Source organism: Lathyrus oleraceus, chromosome 5 (assembly GCF_024323335.1).
Source record: "Lathyrus oleraceus cultivar Zhongwan6 chromosome 5, CAAS_Psat_ZW6_1.0, whole genome shotgun sequence".
Taxonomy (NCBI): Eukaryota; Viridiplantae; Streptophyta; class Magnoliopsida; order Fabales; family Fabaceae; genus Lathyrus; species Lathyrus oleraceus.
The window spans coordinates 518816703-518837274 of NC_066583.1; the positions used below are offsets into that span (position 1 = coordinate 518816703).

The following is a 20572-nucleotide window of genomic DNA, read 5'->3' on the forward strand; positions in this document are numbered from 1 at the left end:
TGCATCAGTAGGTCAGGATAAGACATGAACTCGCCACTCTAGGTGGCGAATACATTAAAGTCTTGTCTTGTCTGAGAATCTTGCAGGCTAGGTGAGCTGCATGCATGTAGAGATAAGGAGACTTAAATGGATACTTAAATATTTAGTTAAATCGATTCAATTGATAACTAGAGAAAAATTATATAAAGGTTGGGAGTCCAAATCTAAATACTTAATGAATTATAGTTATTAAGCTATTTGACCAAAATTAAAACAGTTCAAAATATTAATATTTAGTTGATTTTCTGCTATTTAAGATGAGTTTGAAAAAAATTCTTTAGGCATGCGTGGGAATCTTGCAGACTAGGTGGTGAAGACATTTGATGGATAGGCATGCGTGAGAATGTTGCAGACTAGGTGGTGAAGACATTTGATGGATAGGAATGCGTGAGAATCTTGCAGGCTAGGTGCAGGCTAGGTGTAGGCTAGGTGGATAGGTTAGCATGCATTGGTACAGATTAGGTTGCACTTGTCTTGTCTAGGGGAAGGCTTGGTGGTAGTGTTGCATGCAAAAATGTGACACGTATAACGCATGCATCACAATTGAATCAAAATTCTTTAGGCATGCGTGGGACAATTGCAGACTAGGTGGTGAAGACATTTGATGGATAGGCATGCGTGGGAATCTTGCAGACTAGGTGGTGAAGACATTTGATGGATAGGCATGCGTGAGAATCTTGCAGGTTAGGTGCAGGCTAGGTGGATAGGTTAGCATGCATTGGTACAGATTAGGTTGCACTTGTCTTGTCTAGGGGAAGGCTTGGTGGTAGTGTTGCATGCAAAAATGTGACACGTGTAACGCATGCATCACAATTGAATCAAAATTCTTTAGGCATGCGTGGCAATCTTGAAGACTAGGTGGTGAAGACATTTGATGGATAGGCATGCGTGGGAATCTTGCAGACTGGGTGGTGAAGACATTTGATGGATAGGCATGCATGAGAATCTTGCAGGCTAGGTGCAGGTTAGGTGCAGCTAGGTGGATAAGTTAGCATGCATTGGTACATATTAGGTTGCACTTGTCTTGTCTAGGGGAAGGCTTGGTGGATGTGTGAGTATAAGTATTCACACAAATTTTCACAAAGGTATTCACAAAATCTTCACAATATCTTCACATATATCTTCACAAAATCTTCACAATATCTTCACAAAATCTTCACAATATCTTCACATATTTCACACATATCTTCACATATCATGGCATCTTCATCACAATACAAAATCAAAGCTCACGTGAATGGTGAGACTTATGAATGTGATATGTCTGGCTTCCTATTTAGAAACACCGATTGCACTCGTTTTTGTCTAAATAGAGGAGCTGACTTCTCTTATCTGAAAAAAAAAAGATTGCGTCCAAACTTAGACAACCTGTGTCCCAAATTTTTTATCAACAACCTTTTTTTTTCTGAAAATAACTCAGTCAGGTTTTATAAGTCATTGATTCAAAATGACATGGAGGCACAATACATGTTTCGTAACCATGAGTATTCTGGTTACGAATATATAGTGTTGTACAATGTGTTGGAACGATTTCAACCAACTCAGAATATTCAGTCACAGGTTATTGATCCTGTGGTTGATGACGAACAAGATGTTGAACACCCCGTTGAAGACGATGTGGTTGATGATGCAGAAGACGTGGTTGATGACTTGGTGAACCGTGATTCCGAAGACGAAGACCAAGTACAAATACCTATGGCGCAACGCTACTCACCGCCTGCCCACTTCACAACCCTTAACTTGGGCGAGGATGAGCCCTCATCAGATATGTTCTACAACCCATATATGAGGTCTGATGAGGAGTTAAAGAAGGGTGACCAATTTCGGACCAAGGAAGAGTGTCTGTTAGCAATAAAAAACTGGCACTTGAAAAACTGTGTTGACTACGATGTTAACAAATCAAACCCGGAAAGATACTTTATTTTATGCAAAAACCCGGAGTGTGGGTATAGGTTGATGGAATCGTACAAGAAGAAACATAATGCGTGGGTGATAGGGTCCATTTCTCAAGCTCACACTTGCGTCAACACAAACATGACACAGGATCATCGCAAACTTAGCCATGATATGATCTGCCATTCCATAATACCTCTTGTTGAAGCTGACCCGTCACTCAAGGTCAAAACTATTATCTCCCATTGTGTTGCTGTTTTCAAATATACACCGTCGTACAGAAAGGCTTGGTTAGCGAAAACCAAGGCAATTGAAGTGGTATACGGTAATTGGGAGGAATCATACAAACAACTTCCGTGCTACCTGGCTGCACTACATTTGTATTCACATGGGACGGTTTCTATAATGGAGACCTTGCCGGCACAATCCCCTGACGAAACTCGTCTAGAAGGTAATGGAATATTCCATAGACTTTTCTGGGCATTTCGTCCCTGCATCATCGGTTTCACATTCTGCAAGCCGCTTATTCAAGTCGATGGAACTTGGCTGTATGGGAAATACAAAGGATCGTTACTGATGGCGGTCACACAAGATGGAAATTCTAATATTTTCCCAATAGCCTTTGCATTGGTAGAAGGAGAAACGACTGTTGCTTGGAGTTTTTTCCTTAAGAATCTCCGAACGCACGTGACTCCACAAGCTGGCATCTGTGTGATTTCTGACGGGCACGCTTCTATAGATAGTGCATACAATAATCCAGCAAATGGTTGGCATGACCCCCCGTCTACATATGTCTACTGCATCAGGCATATTACTCAAAATTTTGTACGGGAGTTCAAAGATAATTTCTTGAAGCAAAATTTGATAAACGCGGGGTATGCATTAAACCAACCTGGATTCCAATACTACCGCCGGGAAATAGTGTTGGCAAATTCTGATGCAGGGAGGTGGATCGATAATATTGACACAACAAAGTGGACTAGGTCATACGACGATGGGGTGAGGTGGGGCCACATGACAACAAATCTTGTGGAATTAATGAACGGCGTCTTTAAGGGCATACGTAACCTCCCGGTAACCGCTTTGGTGAGTGCGACCTATTTTTGGATGGCAACGTTGTTCGTAACAAGAGGCAAGCGCTGGCATGAAGTGTTACAGACGAGTCAAGTATATAGTGATGCCTGCATGAAGTTTATGAGGCAGGAATCTTCCAAAGCCAGCAGCCATCGGGTTACGGAATTCGACCGCCATGGCCACACTTTTAGTGTCAAGGAAACAATTGACCACAACCAGGGGCTGCCCAGATAAGAGTATAGGGTCCTAATAGCAGACTGTTGATGCGACTGTGGTCAATTTCAGGCCTATCGTATGCCTTGTTCCCATGTCATTGCAGCGTGTTCACACAACCACTTCGATGCATTGTCGCTAGTGTCTCCCATCTACAAAGTTGCAACATTGCTAAATGTATACGACAATCCCTTTTCGGTGGTAGCATTGGAGGCATATTGGCTAGAGTATGACGGGGAAATTGTTTGGCACAACGAATCGATGCGGCTGAATAAAAGTGGTCGCCCAAACAATAGGCGCATTAGAACTGAAATGGACGTCGCAGAGAAAATGCAGAGGAAGTGTAGCATATATCAACAACTGGGGCATAATAAGAACAAATATCCATATCGTGGATCTAGTTCCACAACATAGTTTTCATATTCATAACTCTGTGTACCAATGCTATTTATCAATAAAGTTTACTTTTTATTCCAAATAGAAGATGACACTGGAACAACAAACACAAACATCTAACATTACAACAACAATTACTAAAACAAAAACAAATACTGGAACAAGAACAAGTACTAAAACAAGAACAAGTAATAGAACAATAACAAATACAAGAACAACAACACAAACAACCATTAAAATCTAAAAAATTACAACAGTTAACACTATGTCATCTAATCCATGCATCATTTGGATGCAATCAATGTCGCTTTCAACTTCAACCCACCAACATACCGTTTCTCCAGTTTCAAATGAGAACCTTCTTCTAAGCCTCTGAATCCTTCTGATGACTTCACTAGGTTGTTAATCTCCCTCTAACCAAGACATCAAGGACCTTTTTAGTTGGTCCAACGAACGAATGTTCCAAAATTTCATCTCCATTGGGGGTTTCACAGGCGAGAAAATAACATGCCCATCCCTTTTTAAGATTACTGGTTCAGGATCCGGCTGCCTTGATGATGTTCGCTGCCATGATGACGGTCTGGGGGATGCCATGAACTCAACTTGATAGAGAAAGTGATAGGAAATAATGGTGAAGAAAATGCAAGGAAATAACACTTTATTTATAGGAAAAAATCTAGGTTGTACATCAATGTACTTAACCCTAATTAGTGTCGCACTTGTTTAATTAGTCTTAGGGAGAATTAGGGTTTGAATTAGGTCATAACTACCAAACTCTAATTATAACCGATCAATAAACCCTAATTATAATTGATTAATTAACCCTAACATAATTAACCCTAATTCTCCCAAAAATTTGTAAATAATATTATTTTGTTATAAATTAAATTAAATTAATATATATATATATATATATATATATATATATATATATATATATATATATATATATATATATATCTTGTAAATAATATTATTTATATATATGTATTAATATAAATTAATATAATTTATAATAAATATAAATTAATAAATTTAAAATAAGTTAAAAAAGATTTTAAAAAATTAAAAAAAAAATTAAAAACATATTAAATTTTTTTAAAAAAAAAATTAAAAAAATTAAAAAAATGGAAATAGGAGTAGGCGCCACTCCTAGTGGCGACTTGCCCTAAATTTAAGGGTAGGCGCCATCTAGGGTGGCGCCCATGCACATACTAGGGCAAAAATTGCCCATATATGTAATTTTTTTGAAATTATGGGTTTTTTTGGAATTTTTTTTTTAAAAATTGATTATTTAAAAAGAATTCTCTAATATGCACTTATATGTATATTATAAATCTTTCTAATCTTTATAGAATTTCAGCTGCACGTATACATAATTTTGTGAGCATTAGACACATAAAATTTTCTATCGGTGTCATAAATTTGTGTAAGTTAGATTTAATTTTTGAAGATATTTATAAAAATAGAGTTTGTTAATCATTAATATGGTCAAATTCATAAAAATTTATAATTTAAAATTTTATAATTGATTTTTGATTATAGACTTCAATCTATTATTTAACTTTGAAGTATTGTTTGCGTTAGTGTCTATGCATGATCTTATAATTTATTAAATGGATGTCAAAATAACATTCCTAAATATAGATATCGATGAGGATATTTACACGGAGAAACTGAAAGGTTATGTGTTTATTGGTAATGAACAAAAGGTGTGCAAACTTGTCAAATTCTTGTATGGATTAAAACAAGCACCAAAACAATGACATCAAAAATTTGACTGTCATTGCAAGATTCACCAACTAAGGAGGAGACACAAAACTTTGGGGGAGATTATGAAGAATACATCTTATATCTAGTTCAAATTTGATGAAGACAAAGATTATCAAAGAAGAAAAGGATCAAGAGTGTCATGTACATCAATGATGAAAACGATCAAAAATGTTTAACATAGAAATTTAAGTGAAGATTCGAGACAAGTGAGCATAAATAAGGTGCTCATTGAAGTTCATACTATACTACTTTAAATTTATCACAATTTCATCTCTCACTTAATCTTAAAACCTTCTTGCATCATCATGCATGATCATTTAAAAACCTTCTTCATTTAATTCTTGTGACAAGTGTTTGTACACAAAGTTGTGTGAGAACATTGTGATATTCCTTTGTCGCCATGTTGATTACATGTTGATCATTAGCAACGAGATGAATGGAATTTTGAAAGAAGGATGTTTCTAACTTCCACATTCCAGATTAATGATCTTGGACTAGTTCACACTTTTAGGGAGCGAAATACTTGGGGTTATGAACTTAGTCAAACGCACCATGTTGAGAAAGTACTTGATAAGTTAAAACACTTACATTTCAAGAAAGTGAGTACTCCATTTGATCCTAGTCTCAAACTTTAAAATAATGATGGAAGAGTTATGGTTCAATTGAAATATGCAACTGTAGTTGGTTGTCTAATGTATTTGATGCAATGTAGTAGACATAAGATAACATTCACAGTTATTAAATGAGTAGATTTACTAACAACCCAAATGGTAAGCATTGGAAGGCCATCACATGGATTTTGCTTATATTTTGAAAACAAAAAATCTTGGCATCCATTATGGTTGGTTCCTACCATATTAGAAGGATATACCAATGTGAGTTGTCTATCGAGTGTTCAATATCATAGATCTGCATTTTGGTTGATATTTACACTAGTCATAGGTGCAATTTCTTGGAAGAGCAAGAAACAAATATATATCACTAACTTCACCATAGAATCAGAAATCGAGGCTCTTGCTTCCGCTGGTTAAGAAGTTAAATGGCTAAGGGACCTTATACTTAAAGTTCCATTGACGAAAACAATGTTTCAAAGGTGTTGATACACTGTGATAGTCAATCCACTTTAACTATAGCATACAACAAAGTGTAGAATGGAAATTTTAGTTACATAAGACTTAAATATTCTTTCATGATAGAATTGATTAAGTATGTAAGTATTTCACTCACATATATACATTCAAGCTACAATTTGGCTGATCCATTTACTAAACCACTGGCCAGAGATTTAGTAAAGACTACTTGGAGAGATATGAGATTGCATGTCCTTGAATAAGAGCTCCAACAACGGTAGAAACCCAATATGATGTTAAGAAAATCTTATCCTAAGATTCAAAGGGTTACAACAAGTTGTTGATTTGGATGTTTGTGAAACATTATGTGACAATTCTACTATTACATCTTGAGGGTTGAGTTTTCAAACTTTTAATGAAGTTCAATGTATAAAATATGTATCTCAAGAATGATAGATACAACATGAACTTTACCTATGTGAATTTCGAGATGGTGTCGTCTGAAAGTGAGAACTGAAGTTACTGTAGCGGTAAATTCATGACCATTAAGCTATGGATAAACTTAACGTCAATAAAACTAGAGTCGCCACCGCACTTTTATTTTTTCCAAGGGAAAAGTGAAAAGTACTAACAAAACCAAAATATAAGAAGTTTTTAAATCAAAACTAATAAAATGTTAGAGATTACAGGTAAGGGGATTGGTTAAATAGAGGGAAGGTATTAGCACCCAAAGTGTCCTAGGTACTCCTAGGGAGCCCTTTTTTGTCTACATATTTGTTTTTGTACAAATGATGTTTGCAATAAATAGAGTGGGGGAATGAGAAAAGAATTTATTAATTCTATTTTTGTGTTTGAGAAGACCTTCGGACTTGTGCCTACGTACCAACATAAAAATGAGGGATCAAAACCTCGTAGTTTGTGGTATCAATTTCAAAGTGAGTGAATTAATTTTAACAAAAATTTAAGTTTAAAAGAGGCACAAAAGTCCTAAAAAGGTATGAGTGAGTGTTAGTTCTTTTTGTCTTTTGAAATTTTAAGTCAAGTATAGTTAAGTTCATTTACAAGTTTGATTAAGAAAAAGAGGTTTTTCAAAATGCAATGGCATAAGACCAAGGTTTCTAATTTGCAATATGGTCTAAGTTTAGAAAACACAAGCAAAGATGTTTTTTTTAAAAAGGGAGAGATTTTTAAATTAAAGAAGGTGGGGAGGATATGAAGAGACTAATCCTAAGCACAAATTTAAAAGTTAAGAGTTGAAAAGATCTGACCAATGGATTATAATCCAATAGACAAGAATGTCATATAGAATCCCAATTTCCCTTGGACTTTAAGATCAAGCAATATCAATACACAAATAGCAAGATGAAGAGCAAGACCTCAAATAAAGATAGCCACATCCAAGCTTAGCAACCTCACAATCTTCTTCATAATTCCCCATGTATCAGATGACTTCAAAGATAGGCATTAGACACATGTTCAAAGTAACAGCTTCAACAGGATCATATTGCAGATGAACTCAAATGAATCTTCAATATTTTTATTAGATGAAAGTTCACTTCACAAGCACTTGGTTTCATGAAAGTTGGCATTGGCAAAGTCCTTTGCATAGGGAGTGCTGCCTAATTCTAAGTCCAATTGTCTAAGATCAAATTCAACATTCCACACAATATGTCTTTTAGGGTTTTTGTTCTTATTATGTATATTAAGGTCAAAAGACCACAAACACAAACAAGTATATACAAACACAATATGATCACAAGATATGACTCAAGTGAGCAAAGTCAAAATGGCATTAAAGTAAACAAATTGAATGGTATGAATAATGACAAATGAATAAAGTTCAAAATTAAAGTGCATAAAAGTAAATGGCTTGAATATAAATGTTAGTTGTTAATTGATTAGAAGTTAGTACTACTTTTGCTTTTGTTTTGTTTAAGTCATTCTTTGGAGAACACTCAACCCAGTATTCATAAGCATGGATCCTTGAACCAAGACATCTTCTAAAGAAAGGAAAAAAGGCCAATTTTCCATAAAATACCAAGAAAGAGGGGAGACTTACAATCTCACTTACTAGAATGTTATGCCTTTTGTGTCACAAATTTAGCGCTATATTAAGCAATCGTAATTGGACTTATGTAGAAGTCACAACTATTTGAGGCCGGGAAATATAAATTTTGGTGTTAATGCATATTAGAGACATATTATAATGAACTATGCTCCTAAAATATACCACACACAAAAATAATATGGAAAAGAGTGGATCTAATCTCATTCATACTCATGTTGATTTTGCAATCAACTAGCCTTAGGATATAGAGATATTATAGATCCATGACATGAATGAATAGAGAAGGGGATTGAGATGAAGAGGGAGGGGAAATGGAATCAACACAAATTGGTCAAAGGAGGACTTTTACCAAATTAAAATCATTCATTCATTTTGGAAGATGAAATATACATTTCATCAATCCCCTAAATCCAATGATTTTAACTCAACAAAGTCAAATCAACCTTGACCAAGGCCTAACAACACAAGTCAAACTCAATAAGTCAATATTAGAAGCTCAACACAATTTATTTTGCATTTAAATAAATAAAATCAATTAAAATATGCATTAAATTAAGTTATGGTTTATCAAAATCCTAAAACCTCATCAAAACATCAAATAAATGGCCATGAGATTTATCATAGGTCAAACAAGGTCAAAGGACCCTGGGGATTTTTTTTAATAATTTTTCGAAACTTAAAAGTATTTTTAAACATTTAAAAATATTCACAAAATCAATTAAATCATGAAAAATATTAATAATGATCCAAAAAATAATTTTAATTCAGAAAATGAAAGAGAAATTTATTTAATTTTTTTTTGGTGAAACTCTCATATTTTTTGGATCAATATTAGAATTAATATGAATTAATAAAAATAAACCAAATAAAATGAAAATCAGAAAATGAGAAAAAAAAACGTGGACCACTTGATCTCCCTCATTAATTGAGGTGTCAGATCAAGTGGCCGCTAGCGCGCTTTCCACCATAGTCACGAGTCAATGTGTAACACGAGTGGTAATCAATTTCAATGCGTGAGATTAGAACAATTCAAATGGATCATGTGGCTCTGATGACTGCCAATTCAAATGGAACAATTCAAATTTCAATCCTCTAATATCTAATAAAAATAAGAAAACAACTCTAAAAAAAGAAATGAAATATTAAATGGGAAATTGGGGGTGCAGGCCCACTGTATGGGGTAAAGAATAACAAAACTACGGATGGGCCTATGGAGCCAAGGCCCAACGCCTTAGCTAGTTGAAAGGGGGTGCCACGGGTTCGATGCACGTGTGAACTGAACAAACTTGTTTGGGCGTAAGGCCCAAACCGAGTCCAAAATGAGTACAACAAATCGGTCCCAAATGACCTAACAAGGAAATGCGAAAAACGACTATGAAAAGCTTGGGTGGAAACGCAACAACACGAAAAATGCTCCTTCACAAAGCTCAAAGTTGTTGGCATCGTGTTCATCGATTCAACATTAAAGCCGTGGATTTCGACTCTTCATCAGTGTTCAGCGCTTGCATCCCGTGGATCGGGCAACGTTGTGGAATATCGCATTTGTAGATTCAACTTGGGTATGACGTTCTTCATGTGCATATCCAAGCTCAAGCTTCACCAAATCGAATTCATCTTCAATAAATCGTAACCGACATCAAGTTCTCCAATTAATTTACAAGCGCACGTATAATCGAGAGGAGACATGGATGAGATCATGGATTATGTTGAAGAAGGGCGCGAATAATTGAAGCAAAGGATAGGAGAGTAACTTACCGAAACAAAAATTCGAAGCAGTGGCTCACCGGTGAACCGCAAGTAATGCATTCTTTTCCTCTATGCTCCTTATTCTTCTCTCTGTTTTCTTTTATCTTCTCTGAATTTGTTGTCTCCGATTGGTTGCACAACTGTGAGATATTGTTGCAAGATCACCATTGAAATGCTGCATATTAAAGATTGCAAAACAAAGTTTTCTTTAAAGGACTTGGGCAATGCCAATATTTTTTGAGACTAAGATATCCATTACAGTTCCTTTCATATGATGTAAGCCTTTTGTTTTCACTTGGGTTCATCTATCACTTTATCTCCGTGCTTAATTGTTATACTGTTATTATTATTGATGTCTGATGATTGTTTCTGTGAGTTTGTCAAGGAAAATATTTCATCTGATACATTTGAAGACATTTGAAGACTGCTCGCTATTGGAGTGCTTGGTTGGATGTTATGTAAGTATTTATTTGATTCCTTGGTCTTCATTATTATTTTGCTTGGATGTTGCCTATGATTGTCGCTTGCTCAATAGTCCAAAGGAAATGAGTTTCTATCTGACATTCTTGTCCTGTGGATTGCTTCCCATTTGTCAGATCTTTTCAACTCTTAACTTTTAATTTTGTATATGGTAGTCTCTTCATCTCCTCCTTTCTTCTTTAATTTAAAAATCTCTCCCTCATTTTAAAACCTTCTTTGTTTGTATTTTCAACTTAGACTTGTTTTAATGAGTAGAAACTTTGGCCTTATGCCATTGATTTTTAAAACTTTTTCTTTATCAAACTTGAGAATAAACTTAATCATATTGACCTCAAATTTCAAAAGACAAAAAGAACTAACAACTTCATTTAAATCTTTTGGCCATTTTGTGCCCTTTCCTTTAAACTTTTTGATAATAAAAAATAAATCAACCAACTTCTTTGAAATTTTTACCACGAACTATGGGATTTTGATCCCTCATTTATATGTTGGTACGTAGGCATAAGACTGAACGTCTTGTGAAACACAAAAATATAATAATTTAATTCTTTTTTCATCCCCTCATTCCATTTTTATCAAACATCTTTTCAACAAATACACTTGCACATAAAAAAGGGCTCCCTAGGAGTACCTAGGACACTTTGGGTGCTAATACCTTCCCTCTGTGTAACAAACCCCTTACCTGTAATCTCTGGAATTTTATTAGTTTTGATTTGAAAACTTCTTATCTTTGGGTTTTTTTTCTTCGTACTTTTCCCTTTTCCTTTGGAAACAAATAAAGCGCGACGGTGCTCTGATTTTTCAATGACGTCGGGTTTATACATAGCTCGATGGTCAGGAATTGAACTGCCAAGGTTTACCACCTTTCAAGGAAAAGAATTAAACTGCCAAGGTTTACCACCTCTCAAGGCAATGGATTGAATTTCCAAGGTTTACCACCTCTCAAGGTAAATAACATGTGCCAAGGTTTACCACCTCTCAAGGAAAAGTCCAAGTGCCAAGTTTTACCACTATACAAGGCAAATAATTGAATTGAAAGAGGGTGTACAACCACAAGTTGCTAATAGAAAAAGAGCTCCATTATTGGAAGGTTGAATAATTAATGTTTGTGTAAGACCCCAATTTTGACCCTAAGATCCCTCATGGCATCATTACATTGCATTTACATTGCCTCAAGGATAATAAGCATCTTGGCTCTTTGCCTTTGGGTGGGATCTCTTGAGATTTGGTTTGAGATCACCAAGCATGATTGAATTGTATATTATTGCTTTTATCATTTTATTCACTAACCAAAAGCACAAAAATATGTCACTAACATCTCTTGTTTGTAGCTTGAGCAGTCACAAGGTTTAAAGCTTCTAAGAAATCCTTTGTGCAATGATATGGTCAAGAGAAGATGAAAGCAAACATGGCAATGGTTACCAAAGCTCTCATCCATCAAATATGCCTCCCAATAATCTCAATTCATCATTTTGATCAAAGCAAATCAAGGGGCTTGAGGCTTGTTTCCCAAGGAAACCCTAATTCATCTATTCATCAACTATGCCTTGCCCATGAAGCAACCTCAACCCATGGTCAAATGCAATCAAGGGAAGTTCTTTAATTCATCATTTCATGCATATTTGAACTTATTTGAGTGTCCTCAATCATCAATTCATCAAGATATGAGTTTTGGACTTGAGAAGTTGATCAGTCAATTCATCTGACTATTTTGAAATACACTGAGACCTAACTTTTTATGTGTTGGTCAAATGGATATGACCCCAAGAGAAACAATGTTCTTAAGAACAATATGAAGAACTTTCATGTTCATCAAAAATTAATTTGAAGCTTGGAAGGTCATCATCCATTCCAAGACATTATAGGTCATTTTGACTGAAACCCTAATTTTGGATCAACTTCCCAAGAACATAAATCATTCATTTTTCATGGTTTGGAGGTGGTATCAAATGAATTGGAAAGCTTAAGATGTCTAATTCAAATGTTATGTTGAGAAAAATTGCAAAATCTTAAAATAAATACATGTGATAATGCAAAACATTATAGGTCACTTTGGACCAAATGCATTGAAATGTGAAAAAGTCCAACTTCAAGTGCCCATAACGTCTTCATCAAAAATCCAAATGATGCAAAATTTAAGTCCAAATTTATTTCCTTGAAAATATCTACAAATTTTATGTTGAAGATTTTATAATTTGGAGCTTGCATCATTGAAACAGAAGGGCTTGAACTTTGGCTAATTTTGGAAATTTCACATATGCATGTTTTGCACCCTACACTTCAAGTTCAATTTTCACTAATTTCCAAGGCCCAATTGGAGTTTTGATCAACATGACATTTGTTCCTTATGCAACAAGCTTTCCAACTATTACTCATAAGGTTACATTTCAAGTTTGGCCATGGTATTTTCGAAGGCTTGAACATTATGGCACATTTTGGAAAATCATTTAAATTTGCATTGCATGATCCATTAACACACAATCTGCACGTCCAATTTGTACATGATGATGATCAGCTGCCAAAACCAAGTGGAATTGGGCCCTCCATGCGCCTGTACAGGCCCATGCATGGAGGCCCTTTCCATTCATGCAAATTTAAAATCATGCATTCAGCATTACCTTGCCTATAAATACATTGCATATGAGCTTCATTTCACTAACCTGAAGGCGCCCTACATGCTGTGCAACTGAAATCCCACCCTCACTCCAAAGGAACTATCTCACTTTTCTCTCAAATTTTAGATCTGAATTTTGATTTCCTCGATTAAAATTTCAGATCTGAAGTTCCTTAGCCTTCTTCTCCTTCATCCCTAGAGTGAACTGCAAGCTTTAGCACCAAGGAATTGTGAATCCAAGCTCTACAAATCAGAGGTTTACTTCTGATTTTAAATTCTTCGAATCAACTCATATGTTGCTTGTTTCTTGTTATTGCTGTGTTGTCTGAAGTCCTCTTCATAGAGGCAATCATTTCATGCTTTGAATTTTCAAAATCCAACAAGTTTCAGTTGAACTCCATGAAATTCAACCTCTAATTTCTCCCTCAATAGGAATCTAGAGTGAATTTGGTTGGTACATGAGTGATGTACACCACTCCACCTTTCGTTTGGTACCTGGATCGCGCGTTTTGGTTAACATTTATTTCTCTGTAAATTTGGACCTTCGCCGAAGCTGGTCGGAGAAGACGGTGGCGCTGACCACCTTCTGGTCTCCATTTTTAATCTGAGCCATCCATTTGTGTTTCCAGATTTAATCCTGGCTGTCCAACGTTATGACTTATTTTAAGGCACTATGTGATTCAGTTGACTGAGGATCATGATGCGCGCGCATGCCACAGTCGTCTGATGCGCCAACTCAATTAATGAGCTAGGATCCAACACGTGTGGATTTTCTTTATTTTTAATTTCTGATTCTTATTTCCATTTTATTTCTTTTATTCTATTTCTTTTCAAAAATTCATATCTCCTTCATTATTGGTCCAAAAAATGTGAGACCAATTGCATTATTTCTCTTTTAATTTCTAGTTTCTAAAAATGATTTTTAATATTTTTTATTTTATCATTTGATATTTTTCATGAATTTTCTCTTTTCTGGTTATTTTTAATTCATTTTAAATAGTTTTTGATATTCAAAAAATACTATAAATATTTCCTCAACCTCTTTGAATAATGATAGATCTATGAAAAATATTCTCATCAATTTATTAATTGATTTGAGATTTATTTGAGATTTTAATTCAATTAGGTTATTTTTATGCATTTTTAATTGATTTAAAATTGTTTCTGACTTCTAAAAATGCTGAAATTTTTTGTCAAACTTTGTTTGACCTTGTTGAACTTGGGATAATTCACTTGGTCTTTTCAAAGTTGATTTGAAGTGAATTTGAAGTTTGGCTTTTCTTTTATTATTTTAATTCAAGTTTTATTTCAAATATTAAAAATGCCAAAAATATTTTATTTGTTTCTTGACTTCTAATCTTCATTTTGCTTATGTTTTCTATTATTTGACCTTGATCGTCTCTATCTTTGGTCATAGCTTGTTGATTATCTCATTCCATTTCATTTAATGCACTTTAATTCTTCATCTCTTTCTTCTTCTTCTTCTTCTTCTTCTTCTTCTTCTTCTTTTCCTTTTGATCAATGAGTTAAAGATTGGTGGTTAGCATTGATACATGGAGGTTTAATCTTCCTTGATTCAAATCTAATTCATCTTGATCATGGATCAAGTGAATGGCTTTGCATTAAGGATAGATTGCTTTCTAAATCATGCAAAGAACCTAAATTAATACAAGATCATTTCTCATCTTCTTTTTGGCATGGCAAGTTGTTGGAGTTTGATTCACTAATCAAGACCTCTAACTTGTGTTGTTGCCTACATTATTATTGACCAACCTCAGATAGTTGTGACTTCTACATAAGTCCAATTACGATTGCTTAACATAGCGCTAAATTTGCCTTATGGCACACTAACTACTAACACTAACCATTAACCATTAACATTTACTTCTTGCTCTATACATTTATGCAATTTACTATTCTTGTACATATTATTCATTTGCTTTTCCCCCCTTTGCTCATTTGAGCATATGTTTATGTTAATGCAATTTGCCTTTTGCTCACTTGAGCATATAATTGTGTATATATTATCGTGCTTGTGTTTTGTTTTGATTGTTGTGGACCAAATGCAAAGAAATGGACAAATGGACTTAGTTTATAGGATATTCCCTATGCAAATTGGAGTAAAAGGACTTAGTTTATAGGACATTCTCTAAACTCACTCTTGTCCATTCTTGATTTGATTCATAAGACTCTTTGATGTGTGTGTGCTTTTGTGCTAGGGGATCCTATGAGAGATCAAATTGAAGAACCATGGCCATGTTCATCCAAAGTGAAAGATACAAGAGATATTGGGGATCTTCTAAGAAGTTTGTTTGATTATGTTGATTGCTTGAGCATACACTTATTTTGCTTTCATATTCCAAAGGATGAGAGCTACTTGGGTCATCAATATGATCTCAAGAGAGGAACTCCATTTGTGGTCTTGTTTCTTATCCCTTATCTCTTGTATGATTAGGACTTTAGCCATTCTTCTTCTTCCCTCCACCCTAACCCAAGCCAAAACTTTTGTGCAAACATTTAACACTTGTTTTCAAACATTATAAACCGAAGCCTTATGCTTTTGATTTTCAAACTTTCTTTTCATAACACTTATTTTGAATTGAACTTCTAAGTCAACTTTGACCATATTTTGTACATACTTTTCATTGGTAAATATAACCCATTCAAATGCTTTTTGTGGTTTCAATGGCCACTTTCTTAATCAAAACTTTTCATAACCCTTAGCTATTAGGTTTGAGTTATCCTTGAGGTAGATGTAATACTCACCTATATCCTTAGTGATGGACAATGAGTCTTCCATGCTTATTATAGGGTTAACCCCTCACTAGCATGTTGAAGCTATCCTCACATGGTGGATTTGTGGTTTTAGGTTGAGTTTTCTCCCTTGGATAACAAAAGACCTTAAGGCTTTTGGACCAATCAATTCACCAACTCATTTTGAGATTTTTACCCCGAACTACGAGGTTTTGATCCTAATCTTTTTTAAGATGGTACGTAGGCAATGGGTTTATCCATCCAAACACAAAATGTAATTAAATTGTATATTCTCTTCTCATCTCTTCAATCATGTTTGCACAAACAAATTTTCACAAAATACCAACCTTACAACAAATGTGAAAAGGGCTCCCTAGGAGTACCTAGGATGTTTTGGGTGCTTAAAACCTTCCCATTGCATAACTAACCCCCTTACCCCGATCTCTGACATTTTTACTAGTTTTTTATTCGATAAAACTTTTAGGTTTTTGTTCGCTTTCTAACAATTCCTTTGGATAAAAAGAAGTGCGGTGGCGACTCGACTTGTATGGTTTACCTTAGATTCAATCAATATCTCTAATGGTAACGAATACCCCGCTACAGCTTGCTTGAAGAAGACTTGTCAATTGTACGATTCAAATTGCACTAAAGTCTATGAATAAGGACAAGTGCTTTGAATAGCTAGGGCATACGCCCCGTACGCAAAGTCACTTTAGACAAGGGGAAGAAAAACTATGTCTCATCATTCCTCATTACTTAAGGCTCATAGCGTGTAACCCTCATCAGGATTGACAAGTGTTGTTAGAGGTTTCTGATTATTGATCTTGATGATGCCATATTGTTTATTGTATTGAGAAGACTTGACAATTGTTTAATATGAATTGTGCAAAAGTCTATGAATGAGGGCGAATGCTTTGAATATCTAGGGCCTACGTCCCATATGCAAAGTCACTCTAGACAAGGATAAGAGAAACTTCGTCTCATCATTCCTCATTACTTAAGGCTTATGGATTACAATTTGAATCGCAGTTGTCAAGTGTTGATACCTTTGATGTGCTTTGAAAAGTAGCCGACTTTGCTAGCTATGCTTGATTGATGTTGACTCAAAGTCTTGATCTTGTATTTGAACCTTGAGGTCTTGAGCTCTTGAGATTCAGAGTATCCACTATAGTTTTAGCATAATGAATTTTCTATATCAAGTGATCAAGGGTCTTTTGATCACTTGAGTAGGCTTGGGGCTTATAGTATAATTACAAAGGATTTGGTTGACCAAAGTGACCTTTGGTCAAACTAATCAGTGAGATTGAAATGATAGATTAAATTATTATACAATAATATCCTATTGATATAATCAACTAAATATGATCAGACAAATCTAACTAAAGCCCTAAGCTAGGGGGACATGTATAAAATATCAAGATTTCAAGCCTTAAGGGAAAAATGGTCATATTCAAAAATGGGATAATCAGGAAAATAATGTTTCTAACAATCAACATTTAATTAAACAAAAATAATCCAAATTAATTATATGTCAAAACCTGATTAATTGAATTATTACAATTAAAATTAAACCCGAAACTTAATTAAGATCTAAATTTCTAAAATGAACATTCTAATTAAATTAGCATTTCAATCAATCTAATTAAACATGGTTAATCCTAATTCTACAATCTAATCAAGCAAAATAACCATAACCAAATCCTAATTAACTTCTCATTAACCTAAATCCTATAATATCTAATAAAAATAAGAAAACAACTCTAAAAAAAGAAATGAAATATTAAATCGGAAATTGGGGGTGCAGGCCCACTGTATGGGGTAAAGAATAACAAAACTGTGGATGGGCCTATAGAGCCAAGGCCCAACGCCTTAGCTAGTTGCGGATGTGGAGTATCGCATTTGTAGATTCAACTTGGGTGTCACGTTCTTCATATTGTTGCAGGATCAGGATGAAATGCTGCATATTGAAGGTTGCAAAACAAAGTTTCAGCCGCGGAACCGAGAGCTTGAATTCGCAAAGCAAGAATTCTCGATTGCAGCATGAAGTTTTCACGATGCAGAGTGTAGAAATTTAGGTGCCGAATGAAGAAGATGCAGAATGAAGAATGAAAAATGAAGAGTGAAGATTAAAATCTCAAGAGTGAAGAAGATTAAAATCTGAAGAATGAAGGTTTGTACTTATAGATTTTTTTCCAAATTCTATTATGAAATTACTTTGAAATTAGCTCAAATTCAATTGAAATTCCCTTGTCAGTTAGAGATTCACATTTGGTTAGTTGTTAGAAATTGTAATTCAAATGAAAAGTTGGTTAGAAATTGGATTGGTTATTTGAAATGGATTTTTCTGTTATGGTTAGTTTGTTGATGGTTAACTGTTAGTAACTGTTAGAGTTGGTTCTGTTAGGATTCAGTTATCAGTTAATTAGGTTGATTGTAAAAATTCTGTTAAGTGAACATGAGGACATTATGCTTTGTTAAAGATTTCTCAGCAGAGATGTTAGTTGGTTGGTTTATTCTGTCATAAAAATGTTGAAAGGTTGGAGCTTTTCTCTCATTCTGTTAGAGTCCTTGGTGTTATGGAAGGTAGTTTATAACCGAACCTCTGTTAGTTGGTTATCCTTCTTTTATGGCTTGTTTTCAGTTCTGTTTTCATGACAGTTGGGGGGGTTAGAAGCAGTTAGAAGATTCTGTTATATCAGTTAGCAGTTAAATATTAGTTGAGTTGCTGTTGAATCTTGCAGGGACAATGTTGTGAAAATGCCAGTGGGATGAGTTTGTGAACCGTTGTATCAATGTGATTTGCCATGGTTGTCTTCATAAGTTGGTGACTTATTGGTATATGTTAATCTGGCTTGAAATTACATGGTAAGTGAAACTGTTGTGAAAGTGAATGTTGCAATTTGTCATGATGCTAATGATGGCTGTTATTGATCAATGTTGGTGTAGGTTGGATTGGCTTTATGTGGAATGCTATGGAATTGGATATGGATCGAAGCTTGGAAATGCGAAATTGAAATGGATTACTATGCTTGGAATCTAATGTTATGCTTAATTTGAATGGTTGCATGTTGTAATTTTTGAAATTGGTGAATTGGGTTTGTAACAATGGAGACACCTTGCATATGGAATATCAATGTATGAATATGGAATATTATTGTATTGTTTTTAGTTTTGGATTGAATCATGAATTATAACTTTAAATGAGAATATTGTGAATTAAAATGGATTGGTTGAGTATCATAATGAAATTGAATGAAAGTTGTAAAGAAAAATGGACTTACAAGGAAAGTCCTTGAATATAATGTTGAATGGTATCAAAAATGTAAATGGAACTTGTATTGTGAATGAAAATGATTATTTTAATCAATGCAAAAATGCTTTTATTTTAAATTGTGGTTTTCCCTCAAAAAATTCAATTAAAATATTCTTGAGCATGAATATGTTAATGGGTTCAAATCAATGCCCTATGAACCCCATTGAAACATGAAGCTAAAATCAATGGATGTAATTAAATGAAATGGACCATGAACTTGAATGATATCATGAGTGACATGACTTTGAACCAAGTGAATACATAAGATTAAACCATAATACATGAATGATTGATTCCAAAAGAAATATGCATGATGTACCTGTAAGACCCCAATTTTTACCCTAAGATTCCTCATGCAAATCCTCATAAGCATTAGCATTGGGATCATATCTTGGCATCCTCCTTACCCCTTTTCCATTGGGTTTGTTTTGAGAGATATCACCAAGCACTTTGTGATTATATCATACTTGTATATTATCATTTTAATAACTAAAATACCAAAAATATGTCTTTGCATTTATCTAACTCTTTTGTAGGTAGGGCATGATCTCATTGATTCATCAAGTTCACATCTAGGGTTTGAGACCCTCATGAACAAAGAGCACAACCAAGAGTTGATTTAAGAGTGGTTATGAACATCATATATGAGTCCCAATGATCTCTACATGTTATATTGATCAAGTTTTCTTCAAGAGTTTGAGGGTGATTTGCCTTGGAAACCCTAGTTTGACTAGGTATCTTGAGTAACTTCTCCAACAAGCTATCTCACCAATTGATCAAATTTCTCAAGGGACACTTCAAAAGTCATCATCTTATGCATATATGATCTACCATGAGCCAAGAAAGTTTAGAGAATTGGAAATTAGTAAGTTGGTTGATGGTGGTTGGCCAGATGAATTCATGTGATCAAAGTTGGGTCTCCCTAGATTCTATCTCCTACAATTTTCACCATATGAAACTGATTCCAAGAGTAAACTTACTCTAAATGACATTCCAAACAACTTTCATGTTGATACCTAGAGATAGTTTTTCTTGGAAAATCATTTTCTATGTCGAAATATTATAGGTCATTTTGTCTAAACCCTAATTTGAAAGTCAACTTCCCAATGCCATAACTTGCTAAATTTTTATGAGATGAA

General features: G+C 34.5%; 1 long non-coding RNA gene across 1 annotated transcript; it reads left to right on the forward strand.

Moving 5' to 3' along the window:
* The first annotated feature begins 18047 nt into the window (after positions 1 to 18047).
* LOC127082964 (uncharacterized) lies at positions 18048 to 19301 on the forward strand. Its single transcript, XR_007788267.1, has 3 exons — positions 18048 to 18290; positions 18862 to 18985; positions 19067 to 19301. It is a non-coding gene; the product is annotated as an uncharacterized LOC127082964 (long non-coding RNA).
* The last annotated feature ends 1271 nt before the right edge of the window (positions 19302 to 20572 follow it).